Genomic DNA, 22050 nt, shown 5'->3' on the forward strand with positions numbered 1-22050 from the left:
ATGAAGAAATCCCGACGATAATTGGATAGAAAAGTACATTAACTCAGAAACAAAGAAGTTACCCCGATCAAGGTCCAATGGTGAAACCAAGACTTGATGAGTCAATTTGGGAGAAGGAAGAAGAGCTTAAAACCGGGTATCCAGAACTCTTCGATTAGGCAATGTAATTTTAGAGGGCGAAAATATTTAAGGTGGGGAGATTATAAAGTTCCGAAAAATCTCATAGAATAGAATTATTATTTTTTTATTATGCTATATTTTTTTTTATGCTTTGGAAAGTTGGGGGATTAAAGGGATATATGGGTTAATTCAATTTTATTTGGATCAAATATTTAGATTTTGATACGGCAATGATAATTATATCAATATTGGGCTCATTAGGTAGTTTGTGTTTAATCACGTATAGTAGACTCGAGAAAAAGTTAATTCGGATAAGTTAGATTCAAGATATTGCAGTTTATAGATGTTATAAATAATTAGATATTTATTAAGTTTGTTTAATAAATTCTTGATGACTAGGACACATGTAGGATATATATGTATGTATCTATCTTCTAATCTAATCTAAAAAGGTTGAACCTCAACCTTCAGGGCCTTACCGCCCCGCCCCTAGAGTTTTGTGAGGAAGGTAAATCTCGGGATGTGCTCCAACAGGTCAGGGAACAAGAGTTGCCTGTACACTACGCCTACAAAGAGTCCAATTCCATGTCTCAGGAATCGAACCTCCATACTGCGGCTGCCAGCAAATCTTCTAATCTAATCTAACTACTATATAAGAGGGAGTTATACTTTACGGTTCACAAGCCGTTTAAGCCATTTAACTAAGCCAGGCCGTGTTATCCTATAAGTCTGACTATTACACTGCTTCAGTACAACTCATCCAACCATGTCTCATTAATGGTGGTTGGACTAACCAACCATTTCTTCTCTCTGACATTTTATCTCTCTTTCATTGCTTCTTCACTCCATTTCACACGCAACCACCATGTCTGTTTACTCTGTAGATTTTTTTTATCTTCTTGTCAATTTTTTTTCTCTTTTTGTATGTCTTTCTCTCTCGCTATTCTCTCTGCTCTAATTGGTAGCAGTTAGATCTGTACGAGGAATTCCCATGGAGATGTCCTGAAGATGGAATTAGATACAAGCAAATTGTAGAAAGGAAGCGGCTATAGATGTTTCTAATTGGACTCAACAAAGATATTGATGCTATTTGACAGAGAATTCAAGGAACAAAAGCACACCGTTAGCCTTCGAGAAGCATTCTCTGATGTCCAACTTAAAGAGAGCAGAAAAAGTCCTTTTTTTAAGTCCGACTACAAGAAAATAAATGCAATAGTAGTGTTTAAAATTTGCAATTCATGGTTTCTTTTTGATGTCTTTCACTACTAGGCCGTATATTATAGTAGCTTGTTTTAAATGGAAGGAATAATTGTGTAAAAAAAAAAAAGAAGTTCTCTCTGCTCTAATTTCTTGACATCTTGTGTAGATCTTTTGGCTATGAATCCTAGGTATGGTGGATAGGTTTACCGTTTGTTTCCATATCTACAAGATGTTTTTGGGCTTTACGGTTTTTTCTCGTCCTTCTCTTCATGATTTCTTTCTTCAGATCACAGAACTGGAACCCTAACTTCCAAAATTTGTATGCATTCAAGCACGTAAAGGTATATACTCTCCGATGAAGTTCGGGAAACAGCTATGCCTCGAACATGGCATTAGCAAAGAAGGCATTCTCGAAGATTTCGCTACTCAGGTTCAAACCTCTCACACTCTCTGTATTTTTGTATGATTTTTCCATTAATGTAGAGTTGTTTTATGCTTGTGATTGGCGAAGAAATTGGAATTGAGAATGGAAAGATATTATAAAGGGATGTTTTGAATTTGATTGGTGATTGTGCAGTGTAAGTGTGCTGAAACTCAATGCTTTACTGTCAGTATGTATATGTTTATGTCTTTGTATACTCATTTCTTTTTTTCTTTTTTTCTTTTCGGGTAGAGCTGTTGTTTTATGTTTTTCCTTCGTAGAAAAGTATAACCGGAAAAGATATAAAGGAGAAAAGTTTTCAATTTTCGAATTGGTGATAATGGGTGGAAATTTTTGATACTTGATGCTTTACTTTTTGTATGATTTTTCCTGTTTGATCGTGATGGAGGTAGAGAAGGCTTCAACTATTGGGTTGGTGAAGTGCAATAACAAAGTGCGGCAGTTCATGTATCAAAAGTTGTAGCCATCTTAGTCTGATGAAATGAAATTGCACTGTATTTTTTTTTTTTTGTGTTTGTGTTTTAAATAAGGAATTTGGTAGTTTTTCATATTGTGTTTTAGTTATTAAGAGTATTAGTCAGCAAGTGCAAGTTGGAATTGGAAGGGAAAGAAAGCAATATAATAAAGTGTTAAGTTTCAGTTATTTTGGAAAGGGAACTGCCAGAGAACCGAGAGAATTGTTTCAAATAAGTTCTTGATTGTACAAATGAACCTGTACTGAGTAACTGGTCCACAGAGTCGTGGGCATGAAATTGGAACTGAAGAAAACAAACATGAAGTGGGAACTTTGATGAGGCGTCCGGCTAATGTCATCTCATTCTGACGTTTCATTCATTGCTGGTGGACACAGATCTTAAAGTATGCATATTTAGAAGATATATATGCTCACAAATACATAAATTATTCGCAAATTCATGCTTATATACATATATGGTAAATTGTGTGTGCACTGGATACTTATATTTGGCCCCATGAGTAGAATTGATCTATATCAGCATTCTAATAAAAATTTCTTTTTCCGCGTTAGTACAATGCTCCAGGGAGGTGACGGGAAAGATTTTTTTCTATCAAGCCAATGATCAATCCTATATTCCGCGTGCATTACTAATGGATTTGGAGCCCAGAGTGATTAATGGTATACAAAATGGGGAATACAGAAATCTCTACAATCACAAGAATGTAATTATTGCAGATCATGAAGGCAGCGCTGGAAATAACTAGGCAAGTGGATACCACCAGGTCAGTATCTGTTCCTTTTTCATAATTGATGGTAGATATTATATTCTGTTAATGTGACATATTCTTTTTGTATTATGAAAGTAATATACTTGGACTAATAGTACATAAAATATTACTGGATTGCTGGTAAAGTGCGTGTAAAGCTATATAATGGTATTCAATATATTTGGTGAGATGATTGTTGGCCTATTGCTCTTTGTAATCATGCTTTTTCTGCTTGAATCCCTAATGTTAATTTGATCCACGCTGGTTTCAAAAGTAATAACTTTGGCATTCCAAACTTTTTTTGTCAAGTAATACTAGATTTTAATTTCTGAACGAAGCAACTTCCTTTCTCTAATCCATTAACAACGAAGAGGTTTTCGGTACCATGAACAAATTTTTTTGACTCAAATAATAAGAAAACCATTTTTTAACAGTACCATGAACAGTAAAAAAAATTTGACTCTTTTGACAAAAAATTTGACTACGACTCTGACGGAACAAAGGGAAGTTGTTTTGGATGCTAAATTAGCCCAAAAACAACTTTTGAAATTTTTTTGGGATTTCAATGGATAAAGACTTAACAAATGAAGAAAAACATGAAGAACACAAAAGAAAATGATGAAAAAGAAAAAAAAAACACTAAGGCTCAACAAAAAAAATAAAAAAGATATAACCTCATAACTTTGTTTCATCAGTTCTGTTGCTGGGTATTTGAGGAATGTTTCAATTGGATTTCCAATTATCAATGCGGTGATTGAGCCTGTGGAGTCTTGTAGTTGAACAATTGCTCTTGCTATGCTAGAATGGAAGTGGAATCATTATTACTATTTTAGGTTCTATTTGGTGATGATTAGATAATAAATAATTCATTTATTCATATAAATGATGTACTGACATGATTATAATCTTACCTTGGAGTTGGTGTAGCGTAATTGTGCTTGCAAAATCTACAGAAGTAAGTTTCGTTCACAGCCGCACTTGCGGATTTATTACAATTGTCACATGATAGATACCATAGTGGTTGGTCTATTTCAGCCAATGTGACATTTGGTTTTGTCCTAAAGTGTCATTGCTGCAATGTACAGAATAACATGTAAAAAAATGTGTGTTATGGGCAGATGTGAGATGTTGTGTAAGTGAGAAGGTTTAGTAATTTGGTATACCATATGTTGGAGTTGTTGTAGTTGTTTGATGCTGACTAACTTGTCTTTTGGTGGACAACAAATGGTGGCAGATGTAGGGAAGGTATAATCTTTTCTTGTCACAGATGTCATTTACTGTGTTCATGTTGTCTCGAGCCTAATGTTGATGTTAGAATGAAATTGTTAAAAGTAAATAAGTAAATTAAGAGTTATAATTACAATAGATATAAGTATGTAACTGAATAAGCAAAAAAAAGTACCAGTGCTTTAGTTCAAGAACTTGCTTAAATGGGGGATTAATGAGTATTGATGAGTTGATTTTTGTAGAGACTGATATACCTAAATAGAGATTGAATTGAGTTTTTGCATGTAAGTTTTGAATTCATGTGTTCGTGTGATTGTGCACAAGGATGAGTGAATTTCCCATTGAAAGAAGTGACTCTTAATCTGTTGCTCACAACAATTAGTTGTTTGGTGATTGTGTTGTAGATCGTATTACATTCATTTGTGATGAAATTGAACCACATCTAAAGCATATGTGTTTCTAACCTGTAAGGCCGTTAGCTGTATTTAATATATAATAACTAAAAGAGTTATTTTAGTGTTGGCAGTAGTGAATTTCTAACATCTCATTTATGAGAATGACATCTTGTACCGTTGATTGCTTGTCACGAATTTGAATTACTCTTTTGGGAAAGATTTCAGTTGCTATCCCAATAATGCCTACAAGAAGTAATGTAGGTTAGTAATCAGTGTAAGTTGTAATTTATGTTGAAGATGGAAGTAATGAAGTGTAAGATGTTAATGGGATTGTAAGTACTTACTAAATTCTGCATTTGTATCCATGTATGGCTGAAGATTTTCGAATGATATGAAGTTGTAAGCTGAAGAAAGGAGAGAGTTAAATTGTTCATTGACTTCAACAATGTTTGTTTTTGCATTGATTGTCCATCGGATGTCACCAAGTTGGGCCTTGTAATTTTTATCTGTTTCTTTAACTTGTGCATTTGAGATGAGGTATGTTTTGTGTGGTAGTAAGGAGCTAGAAAGGCGCTATGTGAGGCAGGAAGTTGTCAACCTAGAAAAAGGAAAATGAAGTTTACTGTGTGAAAGAATAGAGCAGAAGAACAATATATTTGGATATAGAATCTAATTGATATGGTGTTCCTTAATAAAGAGAATGGAGGATTTGTATATTTAGAAATTCAATATTTTACATCCTTTCATTTATATAATTTGGAATGAGATACATTTGAGATTTCAAAATTTAAGCACCTGAATGAATTAAATGCACGTGGGACATTTTTTTTTTCTTGAATGGAAGAAAGAGTTTGATTAGATTGAAAAATTGATAAACGGATATTTAGAGTTGATGGTTTTGATTTATTGTGGATCAAAGTTCCAAACAAAGGAAGTCAAATTATGAGAGATGATTTACCTTAGGATCCTTCAACCAAATAAATTGGTATTTCAATGGACTGTTCCTAGCTTTGGTGGGAGAGCATTTTTCTGAAACTACTGCCTTTACAGTCCAGCCAGATTCTCCAGGTTTGATGTCAGGTATAAGTTTGTATTCTGTGGCCATCTTTATCTGCAAAGAATTTAATTTGATTAGTAGATGAAAATGGTTAGAAATATAATAGTTAAAACAAAATACAGATATAGAAAGATATATGGATGATGTTTGTGAAAATGTTTGCAATTAATGTATGCTGTTGTGGATGGAAGAAAGGGATTACGAAGATAAAGAGCAAGGAGCAACTGAAGTTAGAGAAGATAAAGTGGATGCACTTTTATTTGGTGGCTTATATGTATGTTGAGAGATGGGGTGGTAGTGGAATCTGATGAAAGTTTTAGAATCAGTGGTCAGGAAGATAGATTTCTATTTTGAATATAGCTTGGAAAATTCTTAGTGGCAAGGAAGAACTTGATTTACTGCCATAAGCAGAGGTTTTCAAGGAAAGGTTGTGAGAAGTTGGTTGCCCAAAGAAACCATTTTTATTTCGTGGTCCATCTTCTATTGAGCTACCCAAAGAAACCATTAAACCAGTTTAGTACGATAGTTGTAAAATAACGAAGTAGAAGTAACAAATCTTTTACCCCCAAGAACTCTATCATAAGACCACATTTAACTAATACATCAATTACCATTAACAAGAATCATAAATGGATCTAATTTGAAAATATGTTGCCTAATCCAATCAATAGAGATAGCATGGAAATCTACAAAAATAATACAGCCTTCGGCAGCTTTGGCAGAAAGCTCTTGAACCTTTGTATATGCCTCCAAGTGTGCTGCTCCAAGATGTTTTAGGGGTTCCTCTGCAGCACCCCAAGTTTGTCTTTCCCCTAGAGGTTCTCTTTTCGAAGATTCTAATTTTTCGTAAAGCTCCATTATTGGACGCCAGATGGTGTAGCTCCATAGCTTTATTTTGATTTCAAGCTTGCCAGAATCAAGAATGCATTTTCATATCTACAAAGTTAGACTTCAAATATTCATTGTGAAAACTAAATTGTACTGCAGTCTCTTGAAGTTGATCATGGCCATAATTAGTATCTTTATTTCCATCATGTAATCCATTTCCCTTGATAAGATACCTACCACTCCTGTCTTCTATATTATACAGATCATGATCCTCTTCTACGCGATTAGTTGGTGTCTGACCACTATAAAACCCTTCTTAAGACATTGTGGTAAAGTTTTACCAAAGAGCTGGAAATTAATAAACGACATGATCAGTAAAGGATAAACATAGGCTAGAATTAATAAGATACCACATTGACATTAACCCTGAAATAAAGTGATAGCATCAATATTATATAGTACTTTCCCACATTTACTTTGACGTGGGGGAATCCTCTATTTCATTTTATTTCAATTTCGAGGCAGTTAAATTCGATGAAGCCATCATTTACATCAATTGAAGAAAAAATTAGAACTAACTTGAACAATAAAGAGGCAAATATATTCAAAATTGGTAATAAATCATTTTATAGTTACCCTATATTGGCTGTTAGACTCGTTTTTCTTGAGTTAAAGTGCTTCCTATCCTTTGTCTACTTGAAAGCGTAGGAAAAGGGCTTGAGTTACTAATCCGATAGATAGATGAATCAATGAATTGAACCACAAGGAAAATCTGAAGTTCGCTGAAACATGAGCCCAATACGTAATTACAGCACAATAGTTCAAAATGAAAAATAATCAGTACCACGAAGTTGGTACAGTTAAAATAAAAACAAAACAGAAATTTAAAATTCATCACAAAAAAAGGAGCTGTAACATTTCAACTACAACACCAGAACAGCACACAATTAAATTTAAACTATTTGGTTCTGACTAATGTCATAGTGGAAAACATAAAGGAAAGCAATGAATAATGAAAAAGGAGAACAAAATAAGAAAGAGCAAGGGATCACATGAAAGACTACAATATCACATTTGATTGTGTTTGGCAAAAAATGTGCTTTGTGGTTTTGTAGGTTATACATTATGAGAGTGAACTAACATTTCAACTTGGATTCTATTCCATTTCCAGTAAGTCTTCCAGATCAATGACAATTGTTCATGGTTAAATGAAAGCTCAAGGTCTCACATGTGTATAGACAATGAGATCTATCATATGTTGAGTGCAGTAATAACTAATTAATTGCATTATCCAAGAATAGGATCGAATCCACAAATTTTACCTATGATTCTTTTGTTGAGGACTGCTACAAGATTCTTTAACAGCTGCCTGCATGAGGAGAAACACTGGGAGTTTCATGGCTCATGGTAATTTAAAATGTCTATTGTTTACAGCATAAAAAGAGGTGAAAATTTTTAAAATAATTTGAAGAAATGGAAACAATAAGCAGAGAATATACCTCGCATTGATCAGAATTTGTTACTGAACCCAACTGCGCAAACTGATTTCCACCAAAAGCATAGACACAACCATGCATATGGTATGCCACAACGTAGCTGCAACTGCTTCAATTTGAGATCCCAATAAAAAAAGTCACAGAAGTTGGTCTCAGCATGTATGTACTCTATTTCCTTGTTCACACTGCATAAAAAAGGGGCTTATTTTGCAAATGTAAATGCTTAACAAAGTAGACTAAAAACACCAAACCCAAACCTGGTTACGTTAAGGTTTTTATCTGATTTTTGTTACTTTAGTTATATGCTGGATCCTGAAATGAAAACGAGGAAACCTCAAAAATAACTACAAGCAGGACCAATTGGAAGGCATCCCGTTTGGGGGTTCCATAGACAAAACTAAAGGTATGCATCTAAAAAGCTATTACTGAATATGCAATTGCAACTTCATTTTTTCTTCTCTAACCTGGATTTCTCTTTATGAATGAGTAATTTCACTTTCATCACATCAAAAGGTATGTGCTTTTGGATAGTGCTTCGAAAAAATTTTCTAATGAGTACAAGTTGGGAAAAGAAGTGGGTAGAGTTCATTTTGGGTATACTTGCCATGAATGGGTAAAACCATTTATTAAATCCTAGCAATATCTGTTCGTTGTTTTCCCAGGTCAAGAAGTTTTACACTTGGAGCTTATTAAAGCTTGAACATCACGATTGTTTTAACTTTTTGCTATAGACATTGTTTTATATATGAATCTGCAAAAAAAAAATTAGGAGTTTTTAGACATTTAGTTAATTTCCATATTATGTTTATATATTTGATTGATGAGCAATGTTACTTTCTTGTAATAAATTGCGTTTTTTTTTTCCAAATACAGAGAAATATGTTTCATTACACATCGAAGATGATGACGCTGAAGTTGTAGAGAAAAGAAATAAGGATAATCTAATTAGTGTTGCATCAAGTGAGAAGGATTTGAAACGTGCTCCTTTTTCTTTTTTTTCTTTTTTTTTTTTTTTTTTTTTTTTTTTTTTTTTTGGTTTACTTACCGGACCAAGTTTAAGAAGAGGAAACTTATAGGACCGAAGGTTGCTATTAAGGTCATTCTACAAGCGAGGTTTGGATTTTTCTCCCTTCCTTTTCAAATTTTGCTTACAGTTTAGTGTTACTGAATTTAGTAATTATTCTATCTATGGCTCAGCTTAAAAGAAAGCAATTTTTTACTAATTAATTGGGATGATTCTGTTTGTGGAATAGTTAGTGGCGGCATCATTAGGTATTGTCGTTTCCCTTTTCCGATTCCTCGTTTTGTATGTTTTATTGATTAAGGGACCTCGGGTATAACATTATAATGTAGATAATATTAGCCTTTTATTGTCTTTTATATTTGCAAAAAATTCTAATGGTTAAGTATTATTATTGAGTATTTTGACACCTAAACCACTCATTATTCTCATGTTGAAATCTTGTAAATTGACTAAAGAAAATCTGGGAAGCCTCAAGACAATTTACCCATTCAATATTAAAACACGGCATTTGGGAGCTGAAAAATAATCGAAAACTTTGAGCCCATTTCCGCGTAGCAAATACAATTGCGGATTTGAATTTGTCGTTTGCTCTATTGTACCATAGTTCTTCAACATCAATTGATAATCTCTTACAATGTAATTTATTTTTATTTTATTTTTTGTTCTGTCAGGAACTCTTTTTTATTACAATATTTATAAATTGCATGCTATGCTTGTTTGGTAGTACTCATAAGCTTCAGGTCCGATGAAATGTGTGAATAATAAGTTGTTAGTAAATTGTATGTTCTGTCCTACGAAATGTTCAGACAATAGTATTTTTTTTTTTTTTTTTTTTTTTTTTTTTTTTTTTTTTTGCTTAGATTATTATTTACGCTTGGCCAAGATCATCTTAGGTTACAAACAAAATTGAATGACCATAAGACATGTATATACCCAAAAAACAGAAAAAAGGATTGCAAATAAAAATGTGTCGACTTCCGTCTATGAATGTGCAATAATGTGAGGGAGACAGAGACAAAGAGAGAAAGATCTTGCCTTTGTATTATACGAATTGTCTTTAGGCATAAAAATGTGCCACAATGAGAAAAAAAATAATTTAATATACCAATTAAATTATTTAGCATTTTTGTTTATTCGTTTCTACGTATGTCAAAATTCTTTTGAATTTTTTCTATAATATCAAACTATGTTTATTTATATCGAATATACAAAGGAAATGTATGTTTTGAGTATGGGTATAAAAATGGCTTCGGTGTCTAAGAAAAATAAAAGACAAAGAGAAGTGTACAATGACAGTGCGAAATTGGATATTGACATACAGACGCCGAAGAGAGAGTCTCTACGTTTTGTCCAGTTGGAAGGTAGATACATCTAACTACAAGAGGAAACATATTTGTAACATATTCTTAAGGAAGTTATTTTTGCCTTCTCTTATGACTTGTGCCAGTTTTTCTATTCGTGTGGACTTCTTTTTTTTTTTTTTTTTTTTTTTTTTTTTTTTTTTACTTTTTTTTTTATCATAACTAAGCATATAAACTATTATACTTCAATACTACATTTATAATATTTGTTTTGTATACTTTATTCTGACAAAAAAGGATATTTGAATGAAAATGTTTTTTCTCTTTTCTTTCTTTATTTTTAAGGTTAGCTTCTTTATCAAAAATTGTACCATATGATGTTTAACATTTAAAATTGTAGATTTTTGCTAGAGATTTTACCTTTTTATCTACACAAGTTTCATACAATATTGATATATTATTTTTACTATTTCGTGTGGCTTTAACATTCGAAATGGTTTTGCAAAATTAAAATTTCGCAGTTGCTGGTGTCACCAGTTCAGAGTCAATTTCTCTCTTTCCTAATCGCGAAATTGAAGATGATCAAGTAGGTAATAAGATATTTCACTTATTTGTATTAATTACATATTGTTTTTAGCAGTGAAAAGATCATGTATTCTTGAGATAGTTGAATATGATTACTTTGTCATGTTTGATTTGTGTTATGTATCATTATACAGGGAATGTTTTCATATTCAGTAGTCTTCGTTGTAATGAAGTTTGTAACAATGATGTTGGACGAAATAAGTTTATTTGATATATTTGTTTTGTTAAAAATTGAATTTATAACCATGTTTTACATTTTTTTAAAGGGATGTCTTTTTTAGATTCAAATGTGGTTTCCGTGATAGGTAGCTATTCTGCGACTTATACCCATCAGCTTGGTGTTCATTCAGAGCTAATACCATCAATATTTACAATAAATGAAGGTTCGTTTTCGATACCAAACAAATCACGTGTATTACCTTGCCCTATGTTATGTGAATATTATGGGGCTCTAAAATTTAAAGATGAACCGAAAGGTTTTTGTTGTTGTGATGGAGCTGTTAGATTGAAAGTGAATGATACCCCAGATGAATTACATCATTTATTTACATCAAATTCTGTTGAATCCATTGAATTTAAAATTTACGTACGAACTTACAATAGCAATTTCTCATTCACTTCATTTGGTGTGCATTATGATAAAGATTTGTGCAAAAGAAACAAAGGAATCTATACCTTTAGAATTCAAGGTCAAATATATCATTTTATAAATGACATTCTTGTACAAACGGTCGCCCTTCTTATGTGCAGCTCTATTTTTTTGACACTGAAAATGAAATAGAGCATCGACTACAACTTTCTGAAAAGTTAACAAAGTGTATACTTTCAAAGCTTGTCAAAGTGATGGAACTGAATTCATACGCAATTTTTTTTCGAACTTTAACAAATATTCCAAATTTGAAATCTCAGTCTTAAAATTAGATCTGATTGTGGATTAGATCAAAGAGTATATAACACATCATGTGCATCTTAGGTAGCTGCTATTTGGGTTGATGATGATTCTACTACTAATGAACGAGTGCGTGATATAACTGTTTCTTGCAATTCTGGAGAAAAACATCAAGTACATTATTATTTTGGTTGTTATGATCCACTTCAATACCGCTTACTGTTTCCTTTTGGCGAAACTGGTTGGCACCAATGTATTGTTAGAATTGACAAATGCAGAAAACAACAAACATGTGCAAATGAAAATTTATTTGACATTCATCAATTAAATTCCGCTAAAGAAATTTTGCAGTGGAAAATACAGGTGAATAATGCAAGATGCATAAAAGAAGAGATTTTTTCAAAAGCAGAAACACAAATGTTAAAAGCTAAAATTGGGTAGAGAAGAAATTCCTACCAACTAAACTTCAATGATAATGCGTATAGTATATCTTTGGATAAAGATTTTGAGAGCTAAAAACTAACTAAATATAAATATTGTAATTCGCTAACCTTCTGAAAATTCTTGATTAGTAGCATCAAGTGGAAAAATGAAGTTTTGGTTCATTTGTAACTGAGACTGTATCGGGGATCCAATTGGGGTGCTGGCCGATAGGTTTGGCAGGAAATGATTATGTTGATGCTGATTTTTCAAGTCCATCAGTTGCATGTTTATCATTCTTTTGCCTTAAAGATCAATGGCGTGCTGTAATTCCACCTCCTGCTGACCTCAGGGGCGAAGCCAGAATTTTTACCCAGTGCGGGCACAATTTTAGATATCGACTACAGTGATTTTTTTAGTCTGATTTTTAGTCCCTACGCCCGTGGTTGTTGTTGCTTCTTCTCACTGTGGTCCCCACTTTCGTCGGTGGCAGTGCAATTCAAAGCAGTCGGAGGAGTCATCAATTATTAGAAATTCGTGATGCAGGACCATAATTTCGGCAAGAATCATCCATGAGTAATAAAATACTAAACCTCCAAAAAGTTACAATAGGCAATATTAAAGTATAATGGTAAACATTTAAACTTTTAAAATTATAAACATATTAACATTGAAGGTACAATAACAGTAAACTTTTAAAATTATAAACATATTAACATTGAAGGTACAATAATATTAAACTTTTAAATTGAGCAAATATTAAGAAACAATATTAAAGTATAATGTTAAACATTTTCACAATGTCTAGTGAATTAAATCTCCATATTTCACAGTGACTATAACTGGATTTGGTTTGTCTGCTTAATCATTTCACAATACAAAAAGCCTATGGATATGGATATGGGCCTCAGTCAAAAATAAATAAAAAGCCCAACATAAAAGGTTTACAAGTTACAATTTAGAAAACATTAAAAATTGGCCCAAGTAAAAACTTATCTTCCCTTCCCTCCCCTTCCATTCTGCCTGCGTTCAAACTTTTGAAGAGTGCAACAATAGCGAGTTGGGGGCTGCATCCAACCTTCAAGTTTCCAGCAAATTCAATCCTATAGAAACCCCAATGCAGGCACTGCCTTCAATTGTTGTAAGAAATCCCAGATGAGATGAGGCGTATGCCTTCACTTGCCTCTATGTAGCTCCGCCCCTGGCTGACCTACTCTAATTTTCTCTGGAGCATCATCTCTTTTGTGTTTAAAACATTCTCTACCCTAGGTAGAATGACAAAAAGAGAGTCAATTAATAGATGCATTTACTTGTGGACGAATAAGAAGCCTGACTCGAATGCTTACCAAAGGAGACATTGAATTGCTCTCAAGAATCAAGTTCCAGACAGACTTAAACAAGAAGAAAACTCTCCTCTCTCCACATGTTCTATAAAGCAGGAGGAAATTCGAAACAGGGTAAACTTTATTAGTATAGAATATTTCATAAATGCATTATATTTGTCAGCTAGACACTATTTTGAAACATCTAAATTAGTTCATCTCATATTTAAAGGAGGAATCTATTTAAAACTCACCTTTTCTTTTCTTTTTTTTATAATTTAGAAAGATTCAACCTTTTCATGAAATTTGCTCCGAAATATACGATCAAAGGGCAGAAAACTTACAATTTCAGTTTACTAAACATAGTCATCAATAAAATAAACAACAAGAGTCAACAAAAAATTGATTACGCTAATTTGTATAGAAACTTGTGAGAGGATTAAATGGAGAGAAGAAAAGAGAGAGGTGAAGCTCTTGGCGATTGCTATATCGAATCTCGCTCCAACACTTTCAGTGCTTTCACAATCTCCTCCTGACCATCATACGGCTTTGTTTTCTCCTGTCGTCCATACAACATGACAGAATCGTGTAAAAGGATCACCGCATTGGAATTCTTACAAGTCAACCAAATGGTGCATAAAATGAAAATGAAACGTAAGCTTAGGAACATATCATAATCAATTAAAAGTTCTTTAAATTATTACAGAAAGATGATGCCAAAGTTCACTATAAAAATAATATTTTTACTTTCCATACTCTAGGGGCTCGGAAAAGGAAGCAGACGAGATTTGCTAACCTTGGCGACCATACGTTGAAAAGTAACTTCTTCATCATCTACTCTGTCCTTTCCTTTCTCCAATTTTTTATCTGCATCCAATTTGATAATCAATTTTTATATAAATAAAGCACTTGAAACATTCGCACAGAAAAGAGTAACCTACCTTTCGGATCCATAAGGTTTGTGTATTCTCGAACTTCACCGATTAGCCTGGATATATAAGACTCCAAAAATCCAAAGAATCGGGTAGAAACTTACATGAACTTAGCCAAGCCAGTCCAACAAATTCTCTCCAGATTATTCTTCAATTTCCCATTCCCAATGGAACCCACAGAAAACTCAATGAACTTTAGTGAAAACAATTACTTTTTTTATGATTAATTTTAGCTTACAGCAACAAAACCTTCCAACATGATGGGCAATGTGGCTTAGCAACAGTAAAATCCAACTTCAGAAGTTTGAATTCTTGAAATTATGTTGATATATATCCTCAAAGAATGCCAAAAGCAGTGGAATCATAATAAATTCCTTCTACATTCAAAATGGGCTTTTCCTTTCTTTTCTTTTCTTTTTTTTCTGAAAATGGGCTTTTCCTTTATTTTTTTTATTTTTTATTTTTTAAAGATTTGTTTTCCGTCTAGATGAAATCTTGAATATTTGTTTATTGGGCAATTTTTTGCAGGATTCTAGGAATTTGATTTGCATGGTCTTGTTCGACTTTGTCGGTTAAGTATTATATGTTATTTTTTTGGATTTGCATATTAAAGTTTAATATATATTAAATGGTTTTTGTACATACTTTTGGTTTCCATGGACAGTGATTGATTATGAGTTAATGCGGGATTTAATCTGATTTCATCGGTTATTTTTCCTCTTTCGCATAGGCTGGCTTTTGTAAGATTTTGTGGCTTTTTTTTTGCAGGATTTCAGAGTCCGATTTGTATTGGCTTCTTCGACTTCATTGGTTAAATATTCTTTGTTATTTTTATGTTGGATTTGTACATTAAACTTCAATATATATTAAATGCTTGCTGTATAGACTTTTGGTTTCCATGGTCAGTTTATCTTTTGTGGTTTCTATTAAGTGAGTGGGTCATTTTTTCCTCTTTCGATTTACATAGGCTGGCTTTTGTTTGATTTCGTGGCTTCTTTTGTACATATATAGTAAATGCTTGTTGTACACACTTTTGATTTCAATGGGCAGTAATTGATTATGAGTTTATCTTCTGTACTTTCGATTTACTGAGGTGGGATTTAATCTGATTTTAAGGGTTTTTTCTTCATCTTTCAATTTACTAAGATTGGCTTCTATTTGACTTCGTGGCTTCATTTGTACATGTATCTGTTTTTCATGTTAAAATTCCTTATGAAAGAAATTTTCAAAACTTGTTCATGTAATTCATCTTTCAAATTGGGGTAAACATTTGGTTTTTTTTTTTTTTTTTTTTTTTTTTTTTTTTTTCTTTTAATAAATTATGCTTACACTTCTTTGGTAACAAATTGATTCATGTTTCTTAAAACATTTGATTTCATTTTCTGTAAATGTGTGTAGTTATAAGATTGCTGCTTTCTTTTAAAGTTTTTCCATGCTGATGAAATTAAGCTCTTTCATTTCTTATTTCTTTTTTTGTTTGTAAATTAATGTTCTTTTATGAGAAGAGTGCGGAAGAAAATGGACACCTGGTAATTAGCGAGAGTCAATATAATGCGTGAACTTGATTTTACTTCATGTTATCCTATGTGTTTTATTAATTTTTAATGCATAATTTGTATTGGTAGGAATTTGATTGGATTAGTAGTTACAATATAACAATTTAATAATGATGAAATTTACCTTTTATCAACAACTTGCTATTTAATTCACACAATTTAAATATTTGAGAGTTCTTAAAATGAACAAGCAATATTGATTTCTTGTATTTGGATGTTGAAGCAGTTTAATCATTCCTGGGTTTTCAAAGTTATCGGGATATCGCATATGCTGATGAGTTGGTGAATTTTAGGGAGCATGGTTATGCAGCTGTAGACATTTTATGGGGAGTAGTTAGCATGGAATGTTTGGCCACTTCAACTGAATATGTTTCTTATATCTATTAGGCCTAGCTCAAAATAGTACGTCTATGAATTTGTATAAAAGAGAATAAGTGTATGTATGTTTTTTTTACTTCACCTTGTCCTTGTGGGGATCAAATTCAAAACTTTTTAACCATCTGTAAGAGGCTATAAAACGGTTAAATATTCAGTTTTTATTCCTCTCCGAAAATTATTTTTTTCTAGGAGTAGTACTCCATAATCTTCAATAGTAGTGCTTGAGCAAGTTCCATTCTTGATAAATTCTGTTGGATTTGTGGATGGCCAAGTGTTTGGTTGTTGAAACATGGACATGGAAAGGGATTTTATTTTTCTCATGCCTCCATGTGCGTTACCAGTGACTTCAGACTGAGGGCTATCTTTAAGGGCTCTGACAAGATATATAGGAATCTTGTTGCTCTTTAACATATTCGCTTTTTTCTCCCCCTTCTTGTAGCAGTAATCCCAATGTGTGTAACTTTTACTACTTGTTAGCCATGGTTAACAACGAAATGCCATGTATTTTCATAAAGAAATATATACATTGTAGTCTCACATTATATATACTTTGTAGCCTTGTTTATATTTAAGTAAATGAGATCTCTCTCTGATGCATAAAAGGAAAAAAGAACAAAATTATAATTCTAGACAATTCCCTCTGTTTTGGTAAGCAATAGTTATGTGCTTTCAAGTTGAATTGAAGTGGACAAAGTTATTAGATGTGTAGTTGAAAAATAAGGAAAAGTTTTTGATTTACGTGTAATATTATTTTAATGAAGAATGTATGGTTGAAAAGAAGAGGGAGAAATGCATATTGAAAAAAATGAGTACCAAACGAGGCCGAATAATGCAATAGATAAAAATTAGAGACCAAGTGCATTGGCATCTAAATCAATCTAAATCCGTAATAGACATAAAATAGTCTGAGGCTTATTAGAACCCTTTTCTAATCTTTATCAAATGGCACACATCTTTTGTCTCTTCTAGGCAACCAGCTATGTGGTTGGCTACAAGAATTGAGTAGTAAGAAACCAGTAATAGGTGCATCACCCATTTAAATAAGTACTCTTTTACAGAGACTCACAACCACATGACCCTGACTTAGAGAGAAAAGTAAAATTTACCTTTGAAATTTCTACGACTCAATATCTTTCGAAGCTGAAAGCAAAGTAGACCGATATAGTTCAGATTTTCAATGTGTATACTCTAATTTTCATGATAATTTATGTATTTTTCAACCCTGTTCATCCTACAGAAAGAAGAAAAAATGAAAATATTTTTAGTTTGCCTGTTTAAATTGGTCACATAAAATATGTTTTGGGAAAATTTTCCGCAATATTTTTAGTTCTCGAATACTTAAATGGAAAAGAATTAACTAAGAGATGAAGGAAAGGACATTTAAATACCACCTTGAAAATAATATCATTTGTATAATGTATTGGTGTTGTCGAATGTTGAAAACACGGCCATTTTTCATTTATTTTGTTATTAATGTGTGTAAAGCTCATTTAATTTTTATTTAGTTTTTTTAGTAAATAAAATATTTTCACAATATTTTTTTCCAACATAAGGATAAGTCAGATTTTATGATGACAGAAGAATTTTTCCTTCCTAGCCAGATAGAAGAACATCGAGATGTTCAAAGGATTTCTCTCCAACACTTGGAAAGTTCAAAAGTTTTGCAGGCTTAATCATATTATGCATATCACATAGAAGGGGCACTGTGGAACGAGGGTTCGACTTCACAAAAGTGTTGTTCACAAACTTGTGGCCTTGGTCGTCCTGTCACTCCACGGGATAAAAATTATCAAAAAATGCCATGCCCATCTTAAAGAAGTGGGAGATAAAAAAGGCACCTTAAACCTTTTTAGTCTAAGTAATTCCATTTAAAGATTTGATGCTAAAACTTACCTGTGTTCTACAGATTTTTAGGCAGATAGATCAGTAGATGCATCCCAGTGATTTTGTTTTATAGACAATAAAGCTATTTACTTTTGGGGATAAGAGAACTTCAAGCTTTTTAAATGCATACCTTTAGTTTTGTCTATGGAACCCCCAAACGGGATGCCTTCCAATTGGTCCTGCTTGTAGTTATTTTTGAGGTTTCCTCGTTTTCATTTCAGGATCCAGCATATAACCTAAAGTAACAAAAATCAAATAAAAACCTTAACATAACTAGGTTTGGGTTAGGTGTTTTTAGTCTACTTTGTTAAGCATTTACATTTGCAAAATAACCCCTTTTTTATGCAGTGTGAACAAGGAAATAGAGTACATGCTGAGACCAACTTCTGTGACTTTTTTATTGGGATCTCAAATTGAAGCAGTTGCAGCTACGTTGTGGCATACCATATGCATCTGCACAGATGGTTGTGTCTATGCTTTTGGTGGAAATCAGTTTGTGCAATTGGGTTCAGTAACAAATTCTGATCAATGTGAGGTATATTCTCCGCTTATTGTTTACATTTCTTCAAATTATTTTAAAAATTTTCACCTCTTTTTATGCTGTAAACAATAGACATTTTAAATTACCATGAGCCATGAAACTCCCAATGTTTCTCCTAATGCAGGCAGCTGTTAAAGAATCTTGTAGCAGTCCTCAACAAAAGAATCATAGGTAAAATTTGTGGATTCGATCCTATTCTTGGATAATGCAATTAATTAGTTATTACTGCACTCAACATATGATAGACCTCATTGTCTATACACATGTGAGACCTTGAGCTTTCATCTAACCATGAACATTTGTCATTGATCTGGAAGACTTACTGCAAATGGAATAGAATCCAAGTTGAAATGTTAGTTCACTCTCATAATGTATAACCTAGAAAACCACAAAACACATTTTTTTGCCAAACGCAATCAAATGTGATATTGTAGTCTTTCATGTGATCCCTTGCTCTTTCTTATTTTTTTCCCCCTTTTTTATTATTCATTGCTTTCCTTTATGTTTTCCACTATGACATTAGTCAGAACCAAATAGTTTAAATTTAATTGTGTGCTGTTCTGGTGTTGTAGTTGAAATGTTACCGCTCCTTTTTTTGTGAAGAATTTTAAATTTATGTTTTGTTTTTATTTCAACTGTACCAACTTCGTGGTATTGATTATTTTTCATTTTGAACTATTGTGCTGTAATTACGTATTGAGCTCATGTTTCAGCGAACTTCAGATTTGCCTTGTGGTTCAATTCATTGATTCATCTATCTATCGGATTAGTAACTCAAGCCCTTTCCTACGCTTTCAAGTAGACAAAGGATAGAAAGCACTTTAACTCAAGAAAAACGAGTCTAACAACCAATATAGGTTAACTATAAAATGATTTATTACCAATTTTGAATATATTTGCCTCTTTATTGTTCAAGTTAGTTCTAATTTTTTCTTCAATTGATGTAAATGATGGCTTCATCGAATTTAACTGCCTCAAAATTGAAATAAAATGAAATAGAGGATTCCCCCACGTCAAAGTAAATGTGGGAAAGTACTATATAATATTGATGCTATCACTTTATTTCAGGGTTAATGTCAATGTGGTATCTTATTAATTCTAGCTTATGTTTATCCTTTACTGATCATGTCGTTTATTAATTTTCAGCTTTTTGGTAAAACTTTACCACAATGTCTTAAGAGGGGTTTTATAGTGGTCAAACACCAACTAATCGCGTAGAAGAGGATAATGATCTGTATAATATAGAAGACAGGAGTGGTAGGTATCTTATCAAGGAAAATGGATTACATGATGGAAATAAAGATACTAATTATGGCCATGATCAACTTCAAGAGACTGCAGTACAATTTAGTTTCCACAATGAATATTTGAAGTCTAACTTTGTAGATATGGAAATGCATTCTTGATTCTGGCGAGCTTGAAATCAAAATAAAGCTATGGAGCTACACCATCTGGCGTCCAATAATGCTGTCAGAGAGCTTTACGAAAAATTAGAATCTTCGAAAAGAGAACCTCTAGGGGAAAGACAAACTTGGGGTGCTGCAGAGGAACCCCTAAAACATCTTGGAGCAGCACACTTAGAGGCATATACAAAGGTTCAAGACCTTTCTGCCAAAGTTGCCGAAGGCTGTATTATTTTTTGTAGATTTCCATGCTATCTCTATTGATTGGATTTGGTAACATATTTTCAAATTAGATCCATTTATGATTCTTGTTAATGGTAATTGATGTATTAGTTAAATGTGGCCTTATGATAGAGTTCTTGGGGGTAAAAGATTTGTTACTTCTACTTTGTTATTTTACAACTATCGTACTAAATTGGTTTAATGGTTTCTTTGGGTAGCTCGACAGAAGATGGACCACGAAATAAAAGTCGTAGTGAAAAGTCTTCTCAACTTCTTACTGAGTTCAGAAGACTTCACAAAAGAGCAAAGGAACGTATTCAAGAAGTGCAGAAGGTATTTTTTTTACCTTTTCCTTATGTCACTTTTCATTTATATCACTGTCTGACATTTTCATATTGCTTCCTCTTTTCCATTAAGCATTTCCGTCTTTTGGCAGAATTTTTTGTGCTAGATTTTTAATATCATTATATGCTGTTCATCTCATCAATGCATAAAATACTTATTTATTGTGTTTTTACTGACATGTTTCACCACAGGTCTCTGTTATTTTATATGTATATATATATACGTTAGCTTCACTAAACCACTAATTTTAGTAAGACAACACGTCCCTACAAAAAATCACATGGGCACTACCTGGCAACCAACTTCTCACAACCTTTCCTTGATTTCTCTCTCAAATAGCGTCTAGATTTTTGTTGAGTCCAATTAGAAACATCTATAGCCTCTTCCTTTCTACAATTTGCTTGTATCTTATTCCATCTTCAGGACATCTCCACGGGAATTCCTCGTAGGGATCTAACTGCTACCAATTAGAGCAGAGAGAATAGCGAGAGAGAAAGACATACAAAAAGACAAAAAAAAAAATTGACAAGAAGATAAAAAAAATCTACAGAGTAAACAGACATGGTGTGAAATGGAGTGAAAAAGCAATGGAAGAGAGATAAAATGTCAGAGAGAAGAAATGGTGAGATAGTCCACCCAGCATTAATAAGACATGGTTGCGTGAATTGTACTGAAGCAGAACCCTCTTTCCCTAGCCACACAAGTCTTTTTCAGTGTGTGTTTTGTAAGCAACCCTTTGTCTTCCAGTTTCATTCTTCTCACGCACTTTTCTTTTTCTCATTCATTTGGTGCAAAAACCCTAAAAATGCCTTTTTCTTCTATTTCTAAAATTTCCGTTATTACTCTTCTGATACACCGCTCTTTTGTTTTCGCACGGACATTGTTCTTTTTTCTGTTCGAAAATCTCCGTTAACGATGATCGGCAGGAACGAGGTTTCTATAATTTCTATGAACTCAATCGACTGTTTCTTCGGTAAGATCTACAGTTTAGGCTTTATTTTTTGTTGTTGTGTGGAAATCGTTCTTTTTTCTGTTCGAACATCTTTCATATTGATTGTGTATTTTGAACGACGATCAATAGGAACGATGTTGCTATGAACCCAATTGACAGTTGAAGAAAGGGTTCGATAGAAAGGGCAAAAATTTCGGTAAGATCTATGTTCCCTTCGTTAAGCTACTTTCTGTATTTATATTTGTGCGTTGTTCCTCTAGATCTATGGTTGGTAATATATATATATATATATATATATATATATATA

General features: G+C 32.8%; 4 long non-coding RNA genes across 5 annotated transcripts in view; 3 read left to right on the forward strand and 1 right to left on the reverse strand.

The window, feature by feature from the left end:
* Positions 1-701: 701 nt before the first annotated feature.
* LOC111369895 lies at positions 702-12989 on the forward strand. The gene is made up of 4 exons (XR_002698324.1): positions 702-1750; positions 2790-9102; positions 10836-10904; positions 11205-12989. It is a non-coding gene; the product is annotated as an uncharacterized LOC111369895 (long non-coding RNA).
* Positions 12990-13043: 54 nt separating this feature from the next.
* Positions 13044-14850, reverse strand: LOC111369896. The gene is made up of 3 exons (XR_002698325.1): positions 14472-14850; positions 13555-14397; positions 13044-13473 (listed from the first exon to the last, which is right to left on the reverse strand). It is a non-coding gene; the product is annotated as an uncharacterized LOC111369896 (long non-coding RNA).
* A 78-nt stretch (positions 14851-14928) lies between these two features.
* LOC111369253 lies at positions 14929-15528 on the forward strand. Its single transcript, XR_002698091.1, has 2 exons — positions 14929-15033; positions 15231-15528. It is a non-coding gene; the product is annotated as an uncharacterized LOC111369253 (long non-coding RNA).
* A 5523-nt stretch (positions 15529-21051) lies between these two features.
* The window catches only part of LOC111369897, a 4352-nt gene continuing 3353 nt past the window's right edge, over positions 21052-22050 (forward strand). The window contains exons 1-2 of one of the 2 annotated variants that reach the window (XR_002698327.1): positions 21052-21764; positions 21873-21939. This is a non-coding gene — a long non-coding RNA (uncharacterized LOC111369897). The remainder of the gene's footprint in view (positions 21765-21872; positions 21940-22050) is intronic. The other variant, XR_002698326.1, reaches the window with a different exon arrangement.

The sequence above is a fragment of the Olea europaea genome, chromosome 20 (genome assembly GCF_002742605.1).
Source record: "Olea europaea var. sylvestris chromosome 20, O_europaea_v1, whole genome shotgun sequence".
NCBI classification, from domain to species: Eukaryota; Viridiplantae; Streptophyta; class Magnoliopsida; order Lamiales; family Oleaceae; genus Olea; species Olea europaea.